Source organism: Mauremys mutica, chromosome 6, assembly GCF_020497125.1.
Source record: "Mauremys mutica isolate MM-2020 ecotype Southern chromosome 6, ASM2049712v1, whole genome shotgun sequence".
Taxonomy (NCBI): Eukaryota; Metazoa; Chordata; order Testudines; family Geoemydidae; genus Mauremys; species Mauremys mutica.
The window spans coordinates 20928951-20951285 of record NC_059077.1 but is presented as its reverse complement, the minus strand read 5'-3'; positions in this window follow the sequence as shown (position 1 = coordinate 20951285).

Genomic DNA, 22335 nt, shown 5'->3' with positions numbered 1-22335 from the left:
ACTAGTATCCTTTTAATAGTTTGTGAGCGCTCTCTAGACCCTCACTGTTCTCTGTTTCAGAAACTACCAGAATTGTGCCGAAGTAGCAGTGTAAACATGGGCCTTGCATGTTATGTATTTAGTAATCACAGTTATTTGTTCCTCACCCTGTCTGTGTCATTCCTTCACATTATATATATGCTGGGTAAAAAGCAGTACACAATTGGCTATGAACATGGGATCCTAATCCAAGAATACAGTGAAATAGCAAATGCCTGCATGCCATAGGCTGGGGATATAATAGGCCAGGGCAGGCTAAGCCTCTCCGGGCGGAGCTGTGGCCGCTGATTCCGGGGTTTGCAGGGGAAGTTTTTGCTTATTATTATACTCCTGGACTCCAGGGAGATTATGGATGAACCCAGGAAGCTGAGTAACTCATACCACTTCCTCAGATGCCCCAGAACCTGCATGGCACATATCAAAAGCTCAAGTTCTTTGAGAAGAGATGAGCTTTTCCCACAGGGTGGCTTGGGGTCTCAGGAGGGGAGGCGCAGCATGGCTGGGGGGTGGTTCCGGCTACTGGGGGGCAGAAGAGGGATTGGGCCTCCAGCTGGCCCGGGGGTCCTCTAGCTGTGGGGGGAGGCTCGGGGCTTCTTGGGGGAGGGGAGCCTCAGGCAGAAGGGGTAGGGCCAGGGGGGCTAGCCTCACCAAAAGGGGATTCCACCCACGCTGCATGCTGTTTGATCACCTCTGTTCTAGGGAAGCTGGCCTGAAAGGCTCTGGACATCTGCTACCTTTTGTCAGAGGGACAATGCTGATGTCAGAATGGAGCACCTGGTATTTTCACTTTGGGAAAGGTTTTAGCATATTAAGTGCCTATTTCCTCCTTCTCCCAACCCTCCACCTCCTTCTTGGTATATTTGTGTGCACCAATTCTCTTTCATTTGTGGTGAAATTCACCTTTGTGTAGAGGACCTGCACAAAGTGCATGCACCACCTTACATTCCATCTACATCCTCAAAAGACTGTTTGGATGGGACTAGAGTGATACATAGCCCTTGCGCAGACCCTCTCCAAAGAGATGAATTTCATCCTTGTAGCATTGGCTGCGCCTACATTCCTGTTGTTTAACCCTAATTCCTGTTTTAGGAAAGACAGAGGGTATGTGGACACTGCAATTAAAAACCCACGGCTGGCTCATGCCAACTGATTCAGGCTCGCAGGGCTCAGGCTAAGGGACTGCAGTTTAAATGTTCATGCTTGGGCTGTAGCCCAAGCTCTGGGACCCTCTACCACCCAGGGTCCTAGACCCCAGGCTCCAGCCTGAGCCAGAATGTCTATACCACGGTTAAACAGCCCCTTAGCCCGAGCCCAAGTCAGTTAGCATGGGCCAGCCAGGGTGCCTAATTGCAGTGCAGACATACCCTGAAGTCAGAAGCCTGATTTTCGGTATTGTAGGAGAAATGGTAATAAATGACCAGTTCCTATATGGAAGCAGAAGGCGGATCAGCAATATCAGCTCTAGCAATATTTTAGAGAGGGGAGGTGGGGAATTAAGCCTTTCACGTTCTTCCCAACTGGTAGTCAGAGCTTGCAGCAGACACCCCAGGAGTGTGGGTCAGCTAGCTTTAGGTGCACAGTGTGTTTGCTACACTATATTCTTGTTTCTCTTTCCACTCCATTATCCCTTCTTGTTCCTTGTGGGACCTCAGACACATAACCTTTTAATAATCATCTGAAATTCAAATACAGAGACATTCACTCCGAACATGCCCTCATGTTTGAGAAAGGTTTTAGAATAAAGTAGGTGTTTAAGAGTCCCATTATTGCCCTGGCATCTGCGTGTGTGCTCTAGGTGTACCAAGGAAAGTAATATTAACAGAATGAAAAGGTCAGAGTTATATAAAAATCCTTTTTAAACTAAGCAGGCCTGACATACTGACTTCCCCACAGACACTCCTGCAGACGTTTAAGAGCTGATAACATTTGGACCTTTTGGGGGGGTCAGGTTGTGCATGTGAAATGCCCTCAAAAATAAAAGTCTAGAAGTAAAGAGATAGTTATGGATCAGATTCTTGCTGAATCGAACCTTACTCCACAAGAGGACTTGGATGAGGGTACTCACTGGTCAAGGTGCTACTCAACACAAGAAAGGGTGGCAGAATCTGGCTCTTTAGTCACATCATGAGGCAAGTCGGCAAAGAGTGACTTTTATGCTGTCTTTCTTGGCGTTTCTATTTTCTCTTCCATTTTTGTTCTTAAATTTATCCCATTATGTTCTTCTTTCTCCTCTCAGACAGCTGTCCACCACCACACTTCCTCACCTGAAGCTGGAAGGTCAGCTACCAATGCCTGTTCATATGACAGCCCCCGTGATGGGGATCACAGCAGTGCTGAGGCTTCTATCGCTATCAGTTGAATGACAACTCAGCAACCTCTGACTACGCTCAGAGGCTGGGGTCCTGGGTTCCCCAGTTGGACTTGTGATAGTCTTCCAGGCTGGGATGTTTCAATGAGCCTAAATCTTATGGACTTTCAATGGGATTTGGATGCATAACTTCCTTCAGCTCCTTTGAAACTCCCAGCCCCAGTTAGTCACTGGTATAGCACTAGGGTGCAAGGCTTTTCAAGCATTTTTCTCCCTTTTTAAAATACTATATATCATTATCATAAATAGGTGAATTGGTATCAGTACAATCTGTAAGGGGTTCTCAAATGAATAACTTGCTTTTAAATTAATTAACATTTGCAAGTGTTATAAAAGCTGAGAAATTAAAAAAGATATCACGCACATGTTTAACAAAACAAGGTACCTCCACAATGAGCGTCTGGGTCACAATTTTGCTTTTTAGTTAAAAAGTGACAAGTAACTGGAAAAAGTATCTCTGCACATGATACCACCACAGCTTCCACTATCTGCTGGTTTGTTTTGGGCCAGAACCTCAGAGGTGCTGATCACCTGCAACTCCCATTGACTTCATATTGGCACTAGAATGGAAGAAACACTAGACATGTAAATAACTCAGTGTAGAAGAGTGGTCTCACGGTTGGCATGCTCCCTTGTGGCAGGCTCCCCTAACCCGGCATCCCCTCCCAACAGCTGCTTTGGCCCTGCCTCTTCTCATGACTCGGCCAACCAGCCATGTCACATTTAGTCCCACTCCTTCCAGGTGAAGAGTCCAACAGCCTGACACTGACTCTGGGATCCGAGCCCAGAATCGGTAGCCCTTCCACCCCTGGTCTCCAGGGGTCTTTGCAACAACTGTTTCAGTGAGCCTGTAAGGAAACCCAGGACTTCTCTCTCCACTGGGTTTTAGCCCAGGGACCCTACAGTAAGCAGGGAAAATCTGTCTATTCAGACTCCAACCCCCATTTCCTCACTATGCTTCTTCCTACCTCAGCCTGTCTGCAAGCCTCTTCCTCAGCCCCTTCCTGGGCTCACTGTGTACCTGCATTCTTCTCAGGCTCCACAACCCCATGGGCTCCACCCTTCGTTCAGAGCAGGGGCTCCCAGGGACTCCCCCCAAAAAGCCCAAATGAAAATATAAACTTAAACCACCTTGGTCCTCTTTGGCCTTGAGCTTTCATCCCTCTTAAGGTTTCCCATGCCCATTTTCTCAGCTGAACGCCTCCCAGGGCTTTCTCCCTGGAGGCGCCAATCCTGCCCTTTTATCAGGGTTCACCCACCAGAGCTTTCTGCACCTCAGTGGATTCTTTCGGTCCTCTTGCCAGAGTTCTCTCCTCAGGGATGGATCTCTTCCCTGGGCTTCCACTACTCTGAAGTCCTTTGTTAACCCTACAGGTGATTTTAAAGACCCCAGCAGAGAATGAAATACATGCTTAACTTTAAGCACGTACCTAACCCCACTTATATAAAGGGTATTGTGAGGTGAATATAGATACCTGATGTGTCATTTATCCTGGGGGGTGGGTGGAAACCCAGAAAAGTATAGTGGTGCAGCCATATTTGGGAGTGGATGTTTTAAAATCAAATCAGATTATAATCGGATTGAAATCCATCCGTTTACTTTCAACCACCAGCCCACAAAGTGCTGAACAGATGACTTTTATTACCAACTGCAGTATGTAGTTAAATGTAATCCCAAACCAAGATGTAATCATGGTTATTAGAGGCCCCAAGATGTTGCTAGAGCAAAAGCACAAGATGAGCCATAAAAATCATTGAGCACATACTGCACATAGTGATTACAAGCTTCCAGAGTTCATCATGGGAAAATAAGCTAATTACTGCTGTCATCCTTATTCAAAAGTAAGAAACAACAAAGAAATAGAGTTCCCCTGGATCTTCTCAAACCAGTACAACACACAGATCCAGCTAGTAACAGATATATAGGGCTCTCATTCACGCGGGTTCACAGCCAGGTAACTCCACTTTTTTCAGTGTAGTTAGTTCTTATTTACTCCAACTTATAGGAGACCAGACAGCTCAGAGCTTGAATGTCAGAGAAGGCAAGAACTTTGAGATGAGGGAGAAAGAGATGCATTGAGGCTCTGGGAATTAAAAACGCAAGACACTTGGAGAACCAGGAGCTGTTTGCACTCAAAGGGGCGGAGTGGAAGACAGCAAAATCAGGGGAACTGCAGGAGAGGGATAATAGGAAGAAGGATTTTGTTGACTAGGGAGAACTGCAAAGAGGGTTTTACACTGAGAAGGGCCTTCTCAAGCATAATGAGAACACTGCCAGTGTGACATTGTAATACACTTTGGTTTTGATCAACGCAGTGTATGGTTTACCCCCATTTTTTTAGACAGCTCAATGAAGACCTCTGATTGATGTAGAACTGCAGCCAAAAGAGCTAACATAATGTTAGAATGCATAAGGAACAAAACAAAAAAATCCAGCTGTGACCACCCCATTAGCATAATGCCTTTATATAATTCACCACCCTCAATTATCAGTTCAGTTTGAGCTGGTTCTTATTTTTCCCAGTTGATTCAACCCATTCCTATTTCTGACACACACAACAACATGTGACACCAAAATGGAAACAGATCCTGTCAGCTGTATCAATAACCATAGAACTAATCACTACAGGCCAACGGCTATCAGCAAAGGAGGAATAATCTATGCGGCAAGCATGGTTAGACCATTGCTGCATGGCCTGGCATGACATTAGTGAGGATGTCCGTAGCAACCTTCTTTGAACTAGTCCCTGGCTCCCTTGTGCTTTGTCCTATTTTAATGTCTAAATCATGCAATCTGTCAGCTCAGTCGGAGGAGCAGATTGAGAACTAAATGCCTCTCCAAGTCAGAACACCTGTTACTGTATTGTAGTTCTCTTTGCCAAGAGTTTTGCTTCCTATAGAGCAAAATGGCTGATTTCATTAAACAAGGCAACTTTGGATTCTCTAGTGTCCCACTTCTATTCTTTCATTGTTCCTTCCTGCAGTTCATGAAGCCTTCCTTTTCCATGGGTACTTTCATTACCTGCAGATTGAATGGTTTGGAAAGTACATTAATAAATCCATCTGTAAAATGGAAATGGGATTTTGTATTGTTTTCTTGCTGTGCTATTCTAATTCCACACACTGTCATTTCACATAATACTGCATGTGTTCTCGCTCACCAATAAGAATGCCTCCCAATAAAAATGTGTGTATTCAGTGTGTTATGAAAGTCTCTGTAACAGTCTTCCTGCCCACACTGGGCTTGTTTTACATGGACAGCGTTCTCTGTTATCCCCTACTTCTGTGTCATATGATGAGCCAGCTGTATTTTTACAGTGCTTTCAGGATAGCCTCTAAAAATCAATCAGTGTGCTTGCATGTAGCACTGTGGCTAATACAATATTTATGGTAACAAACTATGTCACATAACAGCATGGAGTCAAGTGGATGCTTTCTTTGTTGAAAGTGGTCCAGCCAATATGTGACACGTGAGGGTCCCAAACAAAAGGACATGCTAGAAACACAAGAGGTAAGGAAAGTTCACACACTCTCTGGAGACAATATTGTAAGGACTAGAACGCAAAGACCTCATGCACATTATGTGAGACTCTAAGTTAGGGACAAAGAACTTTTTATCATTTGTCACCTTGCTTTTAGCAGAAAATTATTTCAACCAGTGACAATGGGTGAATCCTGAGATATTCACTCAATGTTTATTAATAAACTATTAGAAATGTAGGATTGGAAGGGACCTCAAGAGGTCATCTAGTCTAGCCCCCTGTGCAGAGGCAAAATTAAGTATACCTAGACCTGCCAGGTGTTTGTCTAATCTGTTCTTAAAACCCTCCAATCACAGGCATTCCACAATCTCCCTGGGAAGCCTATTCCAGTGCTTAAATATCCTTATAGTTAGACAATTTTTCCTAATGTCTAACTGTAATCTCCCTTGCTGCAGATTAAGCAGTGGACACTGAGAATAATTGATCAACATCCTCTTTATAAAAGCCCTTAACATATGTGAAGACTATTATGAGGTCCTCCACAGTCTTCTTTTTTTAAGACTAAATATGCCTGGTTTTTTACCCTTTCCTCCTAGGTCAGATTTTTCCACAGCTTTTATCATTCCTGTTGCTCTACTTTGGACTCCAATTTCTCCACTCACTTTCCTAAAGTGTGGTGCCAGAACTGGACATAGTACTCCAGCAGAAGCCTCACTAATACTGAGAAAAACAGGAAAATCAACTCCCATGTCTTACATACGACACTACTGTTAAAACACCCAGCCTTTCACAACTGCACCATGTTGTTGGATCATATTCAATTTGTGATCCACTATCACCCCAAGATCCTCTTCAGCAGTACTACCACAGAGCCAGTTATTCCCCATTTTGTAGCTGCGCATTTGATTTTTCCTTCCTAAATGCAATTCTTTGTGCTTGTCTTTACTGAATTTCATCTTGTTAATTTCAGACCAATTCCCAGTTTATCAAGCTTGTTTGGAATTCTAATCCTGTCCTCCAAAGTCCTTGTCATCTCTTCCAGTTTAGTGTCATCTGGAAATTTTATACACACACTCTCCAGTCCATTATCCAAGTAAAAAATGAAAATATTGACTAGTACCAGGCCGTGTCCCCCCTAATTTTTCCCACCCATGTGTGGAATGAATTTTGTTATGTGCACCAATATGAAGGTGAGGTATTGGTGCACATAACAAAATTCATGTGGCAGGGGTGGGGACAAGGGGTTCGGAGTGTGGGAGGGGGCTCAGGCTTGGGGTAGAGGGTTGGTGTGTGGGGTGGTGAGGGCTCTGGTTGGGGGTGTGGGCTCTAGGCTGGGGCCAGGAATAAGGAGTTTGGGGTGCAGGCTGCCCCAGGGTTGTGATGAAGAGAGAGGACTCCCCCCCAGCTCTTTCTCCCCACAGCAGTACCTAGGCTGGGATGGGGAAGAGCTGCCTCTCTCAGGGCCCCAGCAGGTCCAGGCTGGGTTGGGGCGCCTCTCCCAAGGCCCCAACCTGGCCTAGCCCTGCCACGGCCATGGGAGAGGCACCCCTCCCTCAGCTCCAACCCAGCCTGGCCTGGCCCCGCTGTGGCCATGGGAGAGGTGCCTCTCCTCCGTCCCCAGCACAGACCTGCTGTGGCTGTGGGAGAGGCGCTTTCCCCCCGACCTCAACCCGCTGCAGCTCAGAGCGCACCCAGCGCTCGCTCCGCATTAGGTGACTCTCTGGCTATTGCCTGAGGCAGCATGCTGAGCCACCGCGCAGGACAGAATGGCAAAGAGATGCTCCTGTTTCATGCACAGCGCATTTGAGTCGCGGTGCTGCCGCAGTGCCAGACCCTTGGCATGAGCTGAATGAGGAGCTCCACGGCAGCTCCAGGCCAGGCCGAGTTTGGGCCGAGGGGAGAGATGCTGCTCTTCTGGCCAGAGAAGATCTGGGCCAGGCTGGGTTGGGTTGAGTCTGGGGCTGGGTGAGAGTAATCTCTCCCTGCTGCAGCCCTGGGCACCTGCATGGGGATTAATAGGCAGTTTGAGGGAAGTTAGGTACCAGGCCCAGAACAGACCCCTGTGGAACCCCACTAGACTCACCCTCCCAGTTTGGCAGCGAACCCACTGATAACTACTCTTTGAGTATGGTTTTTCAACTAGTTGTGCATCCACCTTTAGTAATTTCATCTAAACCACATTTCCCTAGTTTGCTTTTGAGAATGTCATGGGGGACTGTGTCTGCAGCCTTACTAAAAATCAAGATATCTCATGTCTACAGCTTCCACTCATCCACTAGGCTAGTAACCCTGTCAAAGAAGGAAATTATGTTGGTTTGGCATAACTTGTTCTTAAATCCCTGTTGGCTGTTTCTTATTTTCCTATTATCCTGTAGGTGTGTACAGATTTATTATTTCATCATTTGTTCCAGTATCTTTCCAGGCAGACTGGTCTATAATTCCCCATGTCCTCTTTATTCCTCGTTTTGAAAACAGGTGCTAGGTTTGTCCTTCTCCGCTCCTCTGGGATCTCATGCTTCCAGGAGTTCTCAAAGATAATTGCTAACGGTTCCAGCTAGTTCCTTAAGGATCTTAGGATAATTTCAGCAGGCCCTGCTGACTTGAAGACATCCAAGTTATTTAAATATTCTTTAACCCATTCTTTCCCTATTCTGGCTTGTGTTCCTTCCCCCTTGTTGTTAATATTAATTATGTTAAGCAGCTGGCCACATTTAACCTTTTTACTGAAGACTGAAGCAATATAGGCATTAAACACCTCAGCCTTCTTGCGGTCATCCTTTATTAGCTCTCCTTCCTCACTGAGTAGTGGGCCTACACTTTCCTTCACCTTCCTTCTCACACCTAATTTAGTCCTTACGCAGGCCAAACTCCCATCAACTTTAGTGAGCCAACCTATGCCTTTCGGATCAGTGTGATGAAGGGTAGACTGGCCATCTCTGCAGCAACATCAACCCTGTGGAGGGCCCTCTGTGTGTGTGAGAATCAGTGCAGGGGCCACGAGAAAAGTTGGGTGAGAAGAAGCCAGGGTGATGGGTATAAACCCACTCGCTGCACCCAGTGACGATTTCTCTCCCTCCCCCCGATGTGATACAGTCAGATGCTAAATAACATTTCCACATCCTCCTTCCTGGGAATCCTGCAGCTAAGCATGGCCCTGCTAGAGGGGCAGGGGCAGAGCCTGAGCTGCTGCGGAACCATAGGGCCCCCTTCAGGTTCTCCAACGTCCGCATGAATCTTGGACGATTCATAGGGTTGCCAACTGTCTAGTCACACAAACCTCTCCACCCTTGCCCTGCCCCTTCCCTGAGGCTCTGCCCTTGCCCCACAGCTTCTCTGAGGCCCCACTCCACTCACGCCATCCTTCCTAGCTCCATCGCTGGCTCTCCCCCACCCTCACTCACTTTCACCAGGCTGGGGCAGGAGCAGGAGTGCAGGAGAGGGTGCGGGCTCTGCACTGGTGCCAAGGGATTCGGACTGTGGGAGGGGCTCTGGGCTGAGCCTGGGGCAGGAGGTTGGGGTGCAGGGTGCAAGCTCTGGGAGGGAGTTTGGGTGATGGAGGGGGCTCAGGGCTGGGGGAGAGCAGTGTGGGCTCTGGGAGGGAGTTTGAGTGCAGGAGGGGGTTCTGGGAAGAGGTTGGGTTGCAGGAGGGGGTGAGGGCTGCAGGAGGGGGTGAGGGCTCCAGCCAGGCAGTGCTTACCTTGGGCAGCTCCCAGTCGGCAGCACAGTGGGGCTAAGGCAGGCTCCCTGCTTGTCCTGTGCCCATGCCACTCCTGGAAGCAGCAGGCACATCCCTGCAGCCCCTTGGGGCAGGCCAGAAATCTCCATGCGCTGCCTGCACCCCACCTCTGCAGCTCCCATTGGCCAGGAACTGTGGCCAATGGGAGCTGCAGGGTAGAGCCTGCCTTAGCCCTGCTGTGCCGGCAACCGGGAGCCACCCGAGGTAAGCAGAGTCCGGGGGCTCCATGCACTGCCCCCTCTGTGCGCTGCTCCCAGAAGCAGCCAGCATATCCCTGTGGCCAGCATATCCTTGGAGGGCAAGGGGTTCTGCCCACAGCTGCAGGCACCACCCTCGCAGCTTCCATTGGCCACAGTTCCCTGCCTATGGGAGCTGCAGAGTCAGCGCCCAAGGGACATGCCGGGCACTTCCAGGAGAGGCATAGGGCCAGGGCAGGCAGGGAGGTTGCCTAAGACCCACTGCACCACTGAATTTTTAGCAGCCTAAAATCTCCTAGTTTGGCTTCAGCAGCCTCTGGGAGATAGAACCTGATTCTGGGAGACTCACAGCAAAACCGGAGGGTTGGAAACCCTAACAATTCATGGGGTTTATGAGCCTTTCAAGGTGGCATGGGGAAACCTGCAGCCCCGAAGAAAAATGGAGAAGAAATGCCTCAAGATACCTTGCAGAATGTCCTGCCCACTACATGACTATTTCCATATAAAGACCCCAGACTGTGACCCACAGTGCAGCGCCGCCAAGCATTTGGCCCTATATAACTCTACCACACACACAAAACCAGTAGAAAAACAGCACTACGGTTGTGAAGTCAAGCACTCAAGAATTAGAAAATGCCCGAATTTCAGATGTGCAATAAAATGAAATTTGTTACCGTTATTCTTGTCGAAATCATGAGTTCAGCACTTTAATTTAAAAAAAAGGGACTCAAGCACTGGTTTGGCCCAGCAGAGGACTTCTGGCGAAGGTTGGAGTTGGAGCCTGCAAGGGTCAAGGACTAGGGCTGGAGCCAGCAGAGGGCCCCAGGCTAGGTTAGGGGATGGGCTGGCAGAGAACCCTTGGCTATAGTTAGGGGATGGGCTGGCAGAGGGCCTCCGGCTGGGGTTAGGCTTGGGCACTATCAGGGGGCAGCCTGGCCAGAGTTAGGCTCAGGGGCCAGCAGAGGGCCCCAGGCTAGGGAAAGGTTGGGTCTGGGGCCAGCAGAGTGCTCTAGGTAGGAATAGGGATTGGGGCAGCAAGAATGCCCTGGGGTATTATTAGGGAGGTGGGGGCAAGACAGGATGATGTGCTACTAGCACTAAAATGGGGGATGCAGGAGGAGAGTTCTCTCTGCAAGAGCCACCATGAGCAATGGTGGATAGATTAGAACAGGGGTGGCCCACCTGTGGCTCTGGAGTCGCATGTGGCTCTTCAGAAGTTAATATGCGGCTCCTGGTACAGGCACTGACTCTGGGTCTGGAGCTACAGGCGCCAACTTTCCAATGTACGGGGGGGGGGGGGTGCTCACTGCTCAACCCCGGCTCTGCCACAGGCCCTGCCCCCACTCCACCCCTTCCCAGGCCCTCCCCTGAGCCTGCCATGCCCTCACTCTTCCCCCCCCCCATCCCCAAAGAGCCTCCTGCACACCACAAAACAGCTGATCGGGAGGGAGAGGTGCTGATCAGTGGGACTGCAGTGGATGGGAGGTGCTGGGAGTGTGGGGGAGGGAGGGAGCTTATGGGGGGCTGCTGATGTATTACTGTGGCTCTTTGGCAATGTACATTGGTAAGTTCTGGCTCCCAGATTAGAAGTTTAGCAGCCCCCATATCAGTCCCGGCATCAACTCAGACTGACTATGTTATCGAGCAGAGTTTGCCTGTGAATTTTCATGCAGGCCTGTGAAACAATTTCACTCTCCCTGTCCATCATACGATTGTGGGATACACTCCAAATGTAACAGAGGGTGAATTTCAGGTTCCACTGTCTTCTCCTGCTTCAGGCATAGAACCCAGCTGTTTGTTCTGGTCAGCTCTTGTGATCACATTAGTGTCTAGGGCTCACTAGCTCTCTTCACACAAGGCATCAAGTGTACCTGCTCTCCAGGAGTGACATGCACTGGTGCTGTGTGAGAGTGTTATCAGCTGCCCATGGCTGACCTTGAAAGGGCAAGAGACCTGTTACTAACAGCTTGAGGTAACAGCTTTCCCCTCAAGGGGGAGAGGTTTGTGTCTTTGGAGGTGAACAAACAGGGTACGTGTCCCAGCTCTGTGTGTAGGTGAAAGACATTTCTCTTGGCTATGTGACTCTTGTCTACAGCACATAGGGCAGTTACACCACACCCAGGAATGAAGTTCTGGTTTTATATGCCAGCAGGAAGCACTAGTACTAGGACACTGACAGCCTACTGAATGTTGGGTGTTGCATCAACTTTTTTCTTCCCCCATGGAAGAAAAATAATTAGGTGGAAAGACAGCCTCTATCCCCTCATAAGATGCTTCAGATAATGATATTGCATTGTACATGGAAACAATCCCTACAAGAATTCCAGCCCCCTGCCTTCATTGCTTAAAACTGGGTCCACTGAACTAAAAAGTCATCTATTCTCACATCCCTAGGGGAAGTTACAGAGGTAGCTCCCAGCACAGCACATGTTGAAGGTACCCTCCCACCCCTGAGTCTTAATTAAAAGTTATTTTATTCAGGTGTTAAGCTAGCCACCAGAGGGCACCCAGAGAATTCCACGGATTTTCTAGCAACAAAGGCAAAGGAAAACAGTAAGTATTTTATGTAAGTGCTCATTTTCAAACTGCAATCCCAACTTATTCCGATCTCTGCACCTACAAATGCGCAACAGCACTGCAACACCAGACTTCACTATCATTTTTGATGTTTTAGAAAGAAAGAGCATGAGATGCAAAAATCAGTGTCCCACTTTATACTGTTCCATATCCCAATGCTATATCCCACTAGTAGAGATGAGAACACAGGTTTTTCCTGTTTGGGGGTTAAACCAAACAACTCCCCTTCCCTCCAAAACAGGTGTGGACCAAAACTGAATTTTTTAGAATGAAACACTGATTTCTCAAAAAAAAAAAAAAAAAAAGGCCAGGGTTTTTTAAAAAGCTCACAGCCTGGGTGCTCCTCCTGAATCAGGGGGATTTAATCCTCCCCTGCCCAGATCATTGAAGGCTAGGGCAGCTCCCCCGCAATTCTATGGCAGCCTCCAAGCCTTCCTCAGAAGATACAAGAGTGGATAAGGTGGTGGTCTAGGAGACTGGGGATTTACTGTCTGCATCTCTGATGACACCCCCCTCTCTCCCTACCACACACATACACATGGGGTGCTCCTACACAGGCTTCTCCCACTTTGTCTCTGCTGCATAGTGGGCAAGGGTGGGACTTTAATGAACAAAGTGAGAGCCTGTTATAGCAATCACCTAGGTTTTCCACACACTTTGGCTTTAAGACAACCAAAGTGATGCTGTTTTGTCTATCCTGGGTGTGTCACTCATGTGACCATCAAATGAATTTTAAGGTTAGGGATTAAATAACAATAATTTAAATAAATGTCTGTGTGACTGGGGGTTGGGTGGGGGCAGGCGCGGCAGCAGCTCTCTGCTGGATGGCACTGCCTCCTGGTGGTTCTGGGGATTAGCTCTGCCAGGCCAGTGACGCTTCCTGCAGTTGCACTTCACAGCACTCTCTCCTTCACTATCTGCAGCTGCTCTCTTGGTCCAGAGGCTGTTGCCTCCTCTTCGTGACTCAGCCCAGGTCACTACATGGTTTCCCCTTTCAGCACAAACTGTCCCAGGCAGTCTGCTCTCTGCTGCCTGATCTGTGCCACTTCTCCAGTGACTGTGAGGAAAACCCAGGCCCACCCTCTACTCCAGGTTCCACTTTGGGGCCCTCTCTTCAGCAGAGAAAGTCTTCACTATCCTCTGCTAGGGTTGCCAGGTGTCCATTTTTTGAATGGAACACCTGGTTGAAAAGGGACCCTGGCAGCTCCAGACAGCACCGCCAACCAGGCCATTAAAAGTCTGGTCGGTGGCACTGTGGATCTAAACACGCTGCCCCCCAGAAGTGGCCAGCAGGTCCGGCTCCTAGGCAAGGGGGGTCATGGGACTCCACATGCTGCCCCCACCCCGAGGACTGGCTCCACACTCCCATTGGTTGGGAACCACGGGCAATGGGAGCTGGGGGGCAGTGCCTGTGGGCAAGAACAGCACATGGAGCCTCCTGGCCCCCCTGCCTCAGCACCAGACCTACTGGCTGTTTCCAGCATGTGCACAGCACGGTGCCAGCTGCCAGGACAGGCAGGCAGCCTGCCTTAGCCCCGCTGAGCGGGAGGCGCCTGAAGTAAGCCTGTGCCCCAACCCCCTGCCTCAGCCCTGACCCCCCCCAAACACAGAGCCCCCCCGCACTCCTCATCCATCCCCAGCCCAGAGCCCACACCCCATCCTCCTGCCCCAGTCCAGAGCCCCCTGCACTCCTCATCTCTGGCCCCACCACAGAGCCAGCACCCCCAGCCCAGATCCTTTACCCCCCCAGCCCAGATCCTTTACCCCCCCACACACACCACAGCCCCCTGCCTCAACCCACAGTCCTTTCCCACACTCCGAATCCCTTGGCCTCACCCCCAGCCTGGAGCCCCCTCCTGCACCCCAAACTCCTCATCCCCACCCCAGCCAGAGCCCTCACCCACTCCCACATCCCAACCCCCTGCCCCAGCCCAGTCAGAGTGAGTGTGGGGGGCCCCTCAGGAAGTTCAGTTTTGTGTGATTAGAAAGTTGGCAACCCTATCCTATGCCTTGCTGCTTTTCCCCTAGGCCTTTCCAGCTCTCCCTCCTCTCTGGGTTTGCCAGACAAACTCCCACCGAGCAACTGTAGTGACTTGCCTCTATAGCCCTCAAAACACCTCCCTTCTCCCAGGGAGTGACTGAAGACTCTTGCCAATATTCCCCCCCCCCCCCAGTGTCTTAAGTCCCACATGCCTTTCTGGGAACATTTGCTTAGCCTCATGCAATCAGGCTACAATCAGAAAGAGGCCTGGAAAGCAGATTGAGCTAAACAAGACAAAAAATATCACCTTGTGCTGTATCCCATGAAGAAGGTTCCTGGGTTCAACCTAGGTCAGCTATGAACCAAATCTGAACCAACCCTGGTAGATGTGGACATCTAAACACACCAATGGAGCCGCAAGGACTCCCCAGCATGCAAGTGTGACTCCCCTCAACAGCCCATCAAACATATCACCATCTATTGTCCAATTTGTAAATATGAAGCGGGCATTATGGCAATAAATTCTGCTACTCCTGGTGTAACCATTTGGCTCAATCAACCTCCAGTGAAATTGTAGTTGCTGTGTCACACTAGCCAAGGAAAAGAAGGCAGCTACAAACTATTTCCTCACAACCCTCTTCTGTGCTCAGCTCCTGGGCTTTACACAGGCCCCTCCTGTTCCTGTCCAGCTGAGCCTCCTCTCATTAGGCCTTGCTCCCTGGCTCCTCCTTCAGGTGCAACTTAGGCAGTTAATTGGCCTACCTGGCCACCTTAACCCCTTCAGGCCTTGTGTGGGGTGGACACCCCATCACCCTCTGGTATCCACAAGAGCAGATCTGTTTGAGTTTGACTGGGAAGTATTTTACCTGTAGGACTCCACAAGTGCATATGATACTTAAATTAAAAAAATCAGTCAGAGCTCCTACCCCAAGCAGCCTACTGTCAAACTCAGACACATCTGATATCCATCTAAGTATATTACACATTTACCGGTATATTTTATTCACACAGAGATGTAAGTGTGTCTACATGTGTGCCATACACATCATAGATATCAGTGTATTCCCAACATGGACATGACAGAACAGAGTAGAAGAAATACATCTCTTTAACAACTAGCCCATTAATAAATATCAGGTAAGGCATGGGATTCCTTACAGTTCCTGGGATTGTTGATACACAGTTTCTGTCTGTATTGCATTGCCTTAGCCGAGCTTGGTTTTCAGAGGCATCATTAGATGCAGACACAGAGCTTTTGAAAGTCTGCAGAGATCAATAAAGTACAACATGAAGCAGAATGAAAGAAATCAACTACAGTGCTGGCTCTCTGCACTGACACAAGTTTAATTGGCATATTTTGGGGTGGAGGTAAGAATTTGATCAACTGTCATAGCAGGAGCTCCTGTTATTAGTGTGTTCCTCAGCTTCCTCCAGGTGTGACACTTCAAACATCAGAAATGATCAATTTAAATGTATGGCATTTTATTTACTAGCGTCTCAGGGGAGATTTGGTGTCATAACACACTTGGTACTAATCTTATAAACATGTAGGACAACACTGCAGTTTCCCTGAAGGCTTCAGTGAAAAGAGTGCATTTGACTTAGTTAGGGCATCTGGAATTCTGGGTCATTTAAGGACAAAATTATACAGCACCAGATAGGCCAAGTAAGTGGCACTTTCAGTTTGGCAAGGCCCAGTTACAAGAGCTCCAGAATATGCATTCATCAAAATAAAGCTGTATGTTATGGAGATTTGCAAAGATCATAGGGGGAAGATGTTATGCTAGGGTTCCAAGTGGAAACTGGATTCTGAAGACGCAGCCAGTTTGTGTTCCACTCTCACATACAGGTATGGAGACACGTGACATAACCATATTTTAGCCAGGCTGAAATTTGGAAAGGCGTTCAGTGTTGCATTGGAGAGGCAAGTTACTCTGACTATTATCAATTAGAGATGGGCAAACCGGTTCAGAAAACAACCAGAACTCCAGTTCCTTAATCCTTTGTCCACATTTAGAAGTGAACCAAACCTTTTATTCAGTTCTAAATATTTCTGTCCCACTCTCTCTCTCTCTCTCTCTCTCTCTCTCTCTATATATATATATATACACACATATTTCACCAGCCATTTCTGGCTGTGACTGAAGCTAGGAATTCTGGAAATATCACAAGAAAGGTTTTACCTGTGTAAATCTGTGTCCAGTTTTGCAGACTCAAGTGATTCAGATCAATGGGCAAAGAGTCCCAAAGCTACAGTAAGTTAATTAACTCCAGCCTCCAAACCATTCCAAGTTTGTGTATCATGGCTACATAGACACACAGCTTGGTTACAGTAATCCAAACACTAAGATCTGCATTCTTCCCTTGCATACACCAGCATAACTCCTTTGGCTTCAGTGAAATTACTTGTGATTTACACCAGTTTTGGGGAACACAGAATCAGGCCTGCTAGTTTATAATTGAACTGACTAAAACAGATGCTTTTTCTCCTAGGATTTAGGGCAGAGCAAAGCCAGGTGAAAGATAAGCCCAATTCTTGGCTCTGCTATGGCTGCTTGTACTGCAAGTCAGCTAGAGATGCAGTGCACCCAAACCTGGGCTAAAGCTGCTCTAGCTCAGCTGTAGCAATGCTATGTCTACACTGACAGCAGTGTGTACATGTACACACCACCGTGAAAAGCAGGCTGCGTCCACACTGCAGCGTATAGCTGCATGTGTCAATAAAAGGCTCTGGCAGGGCAGAGGCAGTAGGGAAATGCTCCAGCAGTGGGGAGGCAATGGGACATTGCATTGCTAAAAATAGTAGCACATACTGGGGGGAGGGGGAGGTGAGGAGAAAGCAGTGTAGGGTAGATTCCCACTGGGGTTAGGAGAGTCTTTACCCCCCCACACACACACATCAGGGCCTCCCCATCTACACTGCTATTTATATCCATTCTAGGGGCCATGTAGTCTATGTACTTTACATGCCAACATCAGGAGTGTGCGGGGTTGATGCGCCCTACATTGCTATCCCCACTGACCCCAGTGCAGGAGGCATATTCAAAGGGAAGAGAGCAGAGCCTTGGTGTGGAGGGGTCACTCGGTGATGCCCCCTCACAGCTAAGTATGGTGCAGTAACACTGTCAACTCTGGCACCCCCTCTAGGCCTGTGGTGGTTTGCCCCGTCTCATAACTCAGCCTCCAGCCAGGGTAGTCTTGCGGGGTAGGTAAGAGTCCAACCAACAAAGACTAATGCTATTATGCAAAGTTCTTCATCCCCACCCTGAGCTCAACAGTCCTTGCCCTCTTGTCTCAGGAGGGCTTTTACACCCCCTTTCCTTGGTGGCAGGTAGGGAAATTGTGATATATTGTGATTTTTGGTTGGTCTTTGGCTTTTTGGACCCCCCCACCCGCCATCTATAGCGTGTGTGTGTGACAGCCAGTGTTGCCCACGCACCCACATTTATTGGGTAAGGTGATTTTGGCTCCTGCTGCAGGAGCTCTGACCCCCACATCTGCCCAGAAATTCATTCTGCCCTCCACCCTCATCAGTTCATCCCCACCTCCCCCGAGTCTCACCTCTGCTCCTCCTGGGGTCCTTCATCACCCTTTACCAGGCCTGGGGGGACTGCAGCCCCCTTTCCAGATTGAGGGCTCCAGAGGCTCTTCATCCCCACTCTCTTCTCCCAGGCTGGGTGCTGCAGGAAGGGTGGGGGAACGAAGAGTGGTGCTTCCCATTCCCATTGCTCCATAGGGGGGAAGAAGGAGATGCTAGTTTTTTTCTGAATGGCTCTGGATTGTAAGGGGGAGAGGGAGAGAGCTCTGCCAGCAGCAGCTCTGATTGGTTATTCTGCTCCAGGAGGCAGGCAAGTGGGGCCAGCAGCCAATCAGAGGGTTCAAATTTGCTAACAGGCCGGAGCTTCTCACATCATTCAGGAGACTGTACCATGCCACCTGGGCAAAAATCTCCAGAGTTGGCAACTGTCTTTCACAGAGCAGGTCATCCCAGGGCTTTGTCCTCGGGGGTTCCGGCTTCTTGAGCTGCTTCCCGCCCAGTGTGCAGTCCTCCCTTGCCCCTGCCCCCAGCTGCCTGGTTCCCAGCCTCTTCTCCCAATTGTTTGCTGGTCAACAATTAGCTGCAGCTGGGGAGGTAGCTACTCTGTCCTTTAACAGTTCCTGCCCCCAGAGAGCTTACAAGAGAAATGCCAGTGTAATTTATGCAGGAGTGTGGACCAGCCAGCTGGCCCCAGGATTGAGGGAACATGATAGGCTTGAAGTCCTAGGTCCCCTCGTTCCTCCCAGGTCCTGCGCTGAGCACTGATCAGACAGACTGGAGGATGTAGCCCATAACATTTAGACTCTTCATCATTGAACAAAATGTTCTGAAAAGGTTAAAAATATAGATGAAGAATGGATTTTTCAGCAGAAGATAAATTTCCTGGCAAACTGTGACGTTACATACTATGGTCACTGCACAACAATCTCCCCCACATGGGCATAAAATGTGGCCTGCCTGAATCATGAGACTTTAATCAATATGTCAAAGGAGAAACTATCTGGTTTTACAGAAGCCATGGAGATTAAATCTCTCCCCCAGAGCAACGTCTTTCAGGATACTAGCTAGATAGTTTGGACAGGCAAAACTGGAAGATTCCTGACTTGTAAACAAGCCACAAAGATAGACAAACAGGGGTGCTTTAAAAAAATATAGACACAAGATGGATGCTTAAAAAAGTAAAAACCGTGGAGAGTGATGAATGAGTCCCTTTGCATGTATCTATAGAGCCCTGCAAATCTGAGGACCATGTTTGTGGATCGCAGATCAGATGAGAATATAAATTGTGTATATGTGCAGGGCTATCTTTTTCTAAACACGGCTAGAAGAAATCACTATTTAACCCTTGTGTTAGGTGTTTTAGCATGCTGCTACTGTTACTATCACAAGGAAAATAATGCAGCAGCTGAATAAATCAAACAAGTCAACATTCCACACACAAAGGTATTTTAATAAATTTACTCCAGAACATAGTCTACAACTCTATAACATACACAGAAAGGGTGGGAGATATTCACAATAAGCATGTGCTTGTACCTGCTGAAGTTAAGCTGAATTATTTCATCGTATTTGAAAACACCAGATGCATGCTGGAGTATTTACATTTAAGATGTATTTCCATGCTTCCAGGTTTCTATACAGCTAACAGAGTGGAGATTTGCACATACTATTATGACGACACTTCCTTTGAGCCAAGGAAATAATCCTGGCCCGTCACCCCAAAGACACCAGCAGCTTTCAGGGACCAGGGTCTGACTGCTGCTCACTACCAGTACTGGGTCTGGCAGAGAACTGGACTGAATGAATGGTATTTTGTTTTTCCCTCTCCTGGGCATGACCATCACCCCAGCTTCTGAGCACAGATCTACCTTTACTTCCTCTGGAGTGCTGGATGGGAGCAGTGTCTTCCTTATTCCTCTAGTTATTGACATGGGACTTCAACTTTGCCTTCTTTTGGCTGCTGGGAAAGTTAAGGCTTTCCCCCTGCCCTGAGACACAGCCAGAGAGGAAGGGTGGAGAGACCATGTGATAAGTTAATTTTGTCATATGGTTCCATCTGACATGCACTTTTGACCACCTCCTCTACCCTCTGCCATCTCCCCCAGGACTTATTGAAGTATTCCCATACCCAAACAGCTTCAAACAGCGACCATTTATACAAAAATTAAATCAACCCAACAGGAAAATGCTTCATTTGTCCCACAGATGTGGAGTTTCCCCCTCTCACACTTAACTTTGGTCCAAAGCCCTTAGTGGACAAGGTCATTCCTGGTCCAGTGAGAAATTGTTTTATATTTTAATACAATAATAATCATCTCACGACCTCAAGGGCTAGAATAGGTGCTTTATCTCACTGTTGAGGGGAGATGCTCTTCTTTCTGATGGAAGCTAGCACTTCCAGGCCAGGGAAAAAAGACTTTAAAGTTGTGGGGTCAGATCCTCAGCTGGTGTAAATTGGTGTAGTGCCATTAAGTCAATGGAACTATGCCACTTTAATGGAGCTGTACTGACTTATATTAGCTCAGGATCTGGCCCATGATTTTCTTAGGTTTAGAAATGCAATTTGGGGTCATTTTTAAAGGTTTTGATGGCTCCCTCAAAGCCCTTTACAGCTGTATTCATGGCAACTATCACACTTGGCCTCCCAGGCTGAAGCATACAAATATAATTCTAGTGCTTTAAAAATTTTTTTTTAAACTGTTGTAAAATACTTTTTTCCTGTAGCTGATACGGCATATACAGAATACATGATGCCATGATATGCTGGACAGTTTGATTGGCATTCATTTGGGGTGACATGGATAGCTTGCGCTTGGCTTCACCAGTTATCAATAACATGCCCATCCCAAACTCATGCTGATAAAGCCTTTACAAGAAGGATGACTCAAACTGGAACGGGTACAAAGAAGGGCCACTAGAATGATCCGAGGAATGGAAGGCCTGTCGTATGAAAGGAGACTTGAGGAGCTCGGTTTGTTTTCCTTAACCAAAAGAAGGATAAGAGGAGATATGATTGCACTCTTTAAATATATCAGAGGGATAAATACCAGGGAGGGAGAGGAATTATTTCAGCTCAGTGCTAATGTGGACACGAGAACAAACGGATATAAATTGTCAGTCAGGAAATTTAGGCTTGAAATTAGACGAAGGTTTCTAACCATCAGAGGAGTGCAATTCTGGAACAGCCTACGGAGGGAAACAGTGGGGGCGAAGGACCTCCATGACTTTAAGATTAAGCTGGATAAGTTTATGGAGGGGATGGTATGATAGGATAACGGGTTTAGTCAATAACGTGCCACACTGGTAATTAGTACAAAGGGTCAATGTTGGGATATTGTTAGCCTTTTCCAGAGGGTCTGGCTGGAGAGTCTTGCCCGCATGCTCGGAGTTCAGCTGATCGCCATATTTGGGGTCGGGAAGGAATTTTCCTCCAGGGTAGATTGGCAGTGGCCCTGGAGGTTTTTCGCCTTCCTCCGAAGCATGGGGCAGGGGTTGCTTGCTGGTGGATTATCTGCTATTTGAAGTCTTTAAATCATGATTTGGAGCATTCAACAGCAGAGTCAAGGGAGATAATTAGTTCAGGAGTGGGTGGATCGGCTTATGTGGCCTGCATCTTGCAGGAGGTCAGACTAGATGATCATAATGGTCCCTTCTGATCTTGAATTCTATGATTCTATGAAATACTTACACAATTGCTCAGTTATGAAATCTCCAGTGATACAAAGGCCACTCACCTTTATTGTTATTTATTACTAATTAGGACCCTACCAAATTCACGGCCATGAAAAAAAAAAACGCCTCATGGACCATGAAATCTGGTCTTTTGTGTACTTTTGCCCTATACTATAAAAGTACCCTATACTATACAGTAAGAGTGTAGAAAAGTACAGAGCGTTTCTCAAACTGGGGGTCCTGACCCAAAAGGAGGTTGCAAAGCTATTGTGTGTGGGGACCCTTTCTTCTGTGCTGCTGCTGGTGGCAGCACTGCCATCAGAGCTGGGCACCTAGCCAACAGCCACTGCTCACCAGCCGCCCAGCTCTGAAGGCGGCGCAGAAGTAAGGGTGCAATAGTGTGACCCCCTCTACAGCCTTGTGACCCCCTTTTTGGGTGGCGACCCTCAGTTTGAGAAACACTGAGTCTTAAGGGATTTACATGGGCCTATTTTGCCGTTTTTAAATACATATACGTGTTTTGTTACAACACCATGACATTTAAGATTTAAATATCTGAAGCCGTGAAATTCAAGATTTTTAAAATGCCATGACCGTGAAATTTACAAAAATGGACCAAGAATTTGGTAGGGCCCTATTTATTACATGTATTACAGTAGCACTTAGAATCCCCAGCCAAGCCAGGGCCCTATGATGCTAGGCACTGTACTGACTCACAAAACAGGCCCTGCCCCAAGGAGCTCAC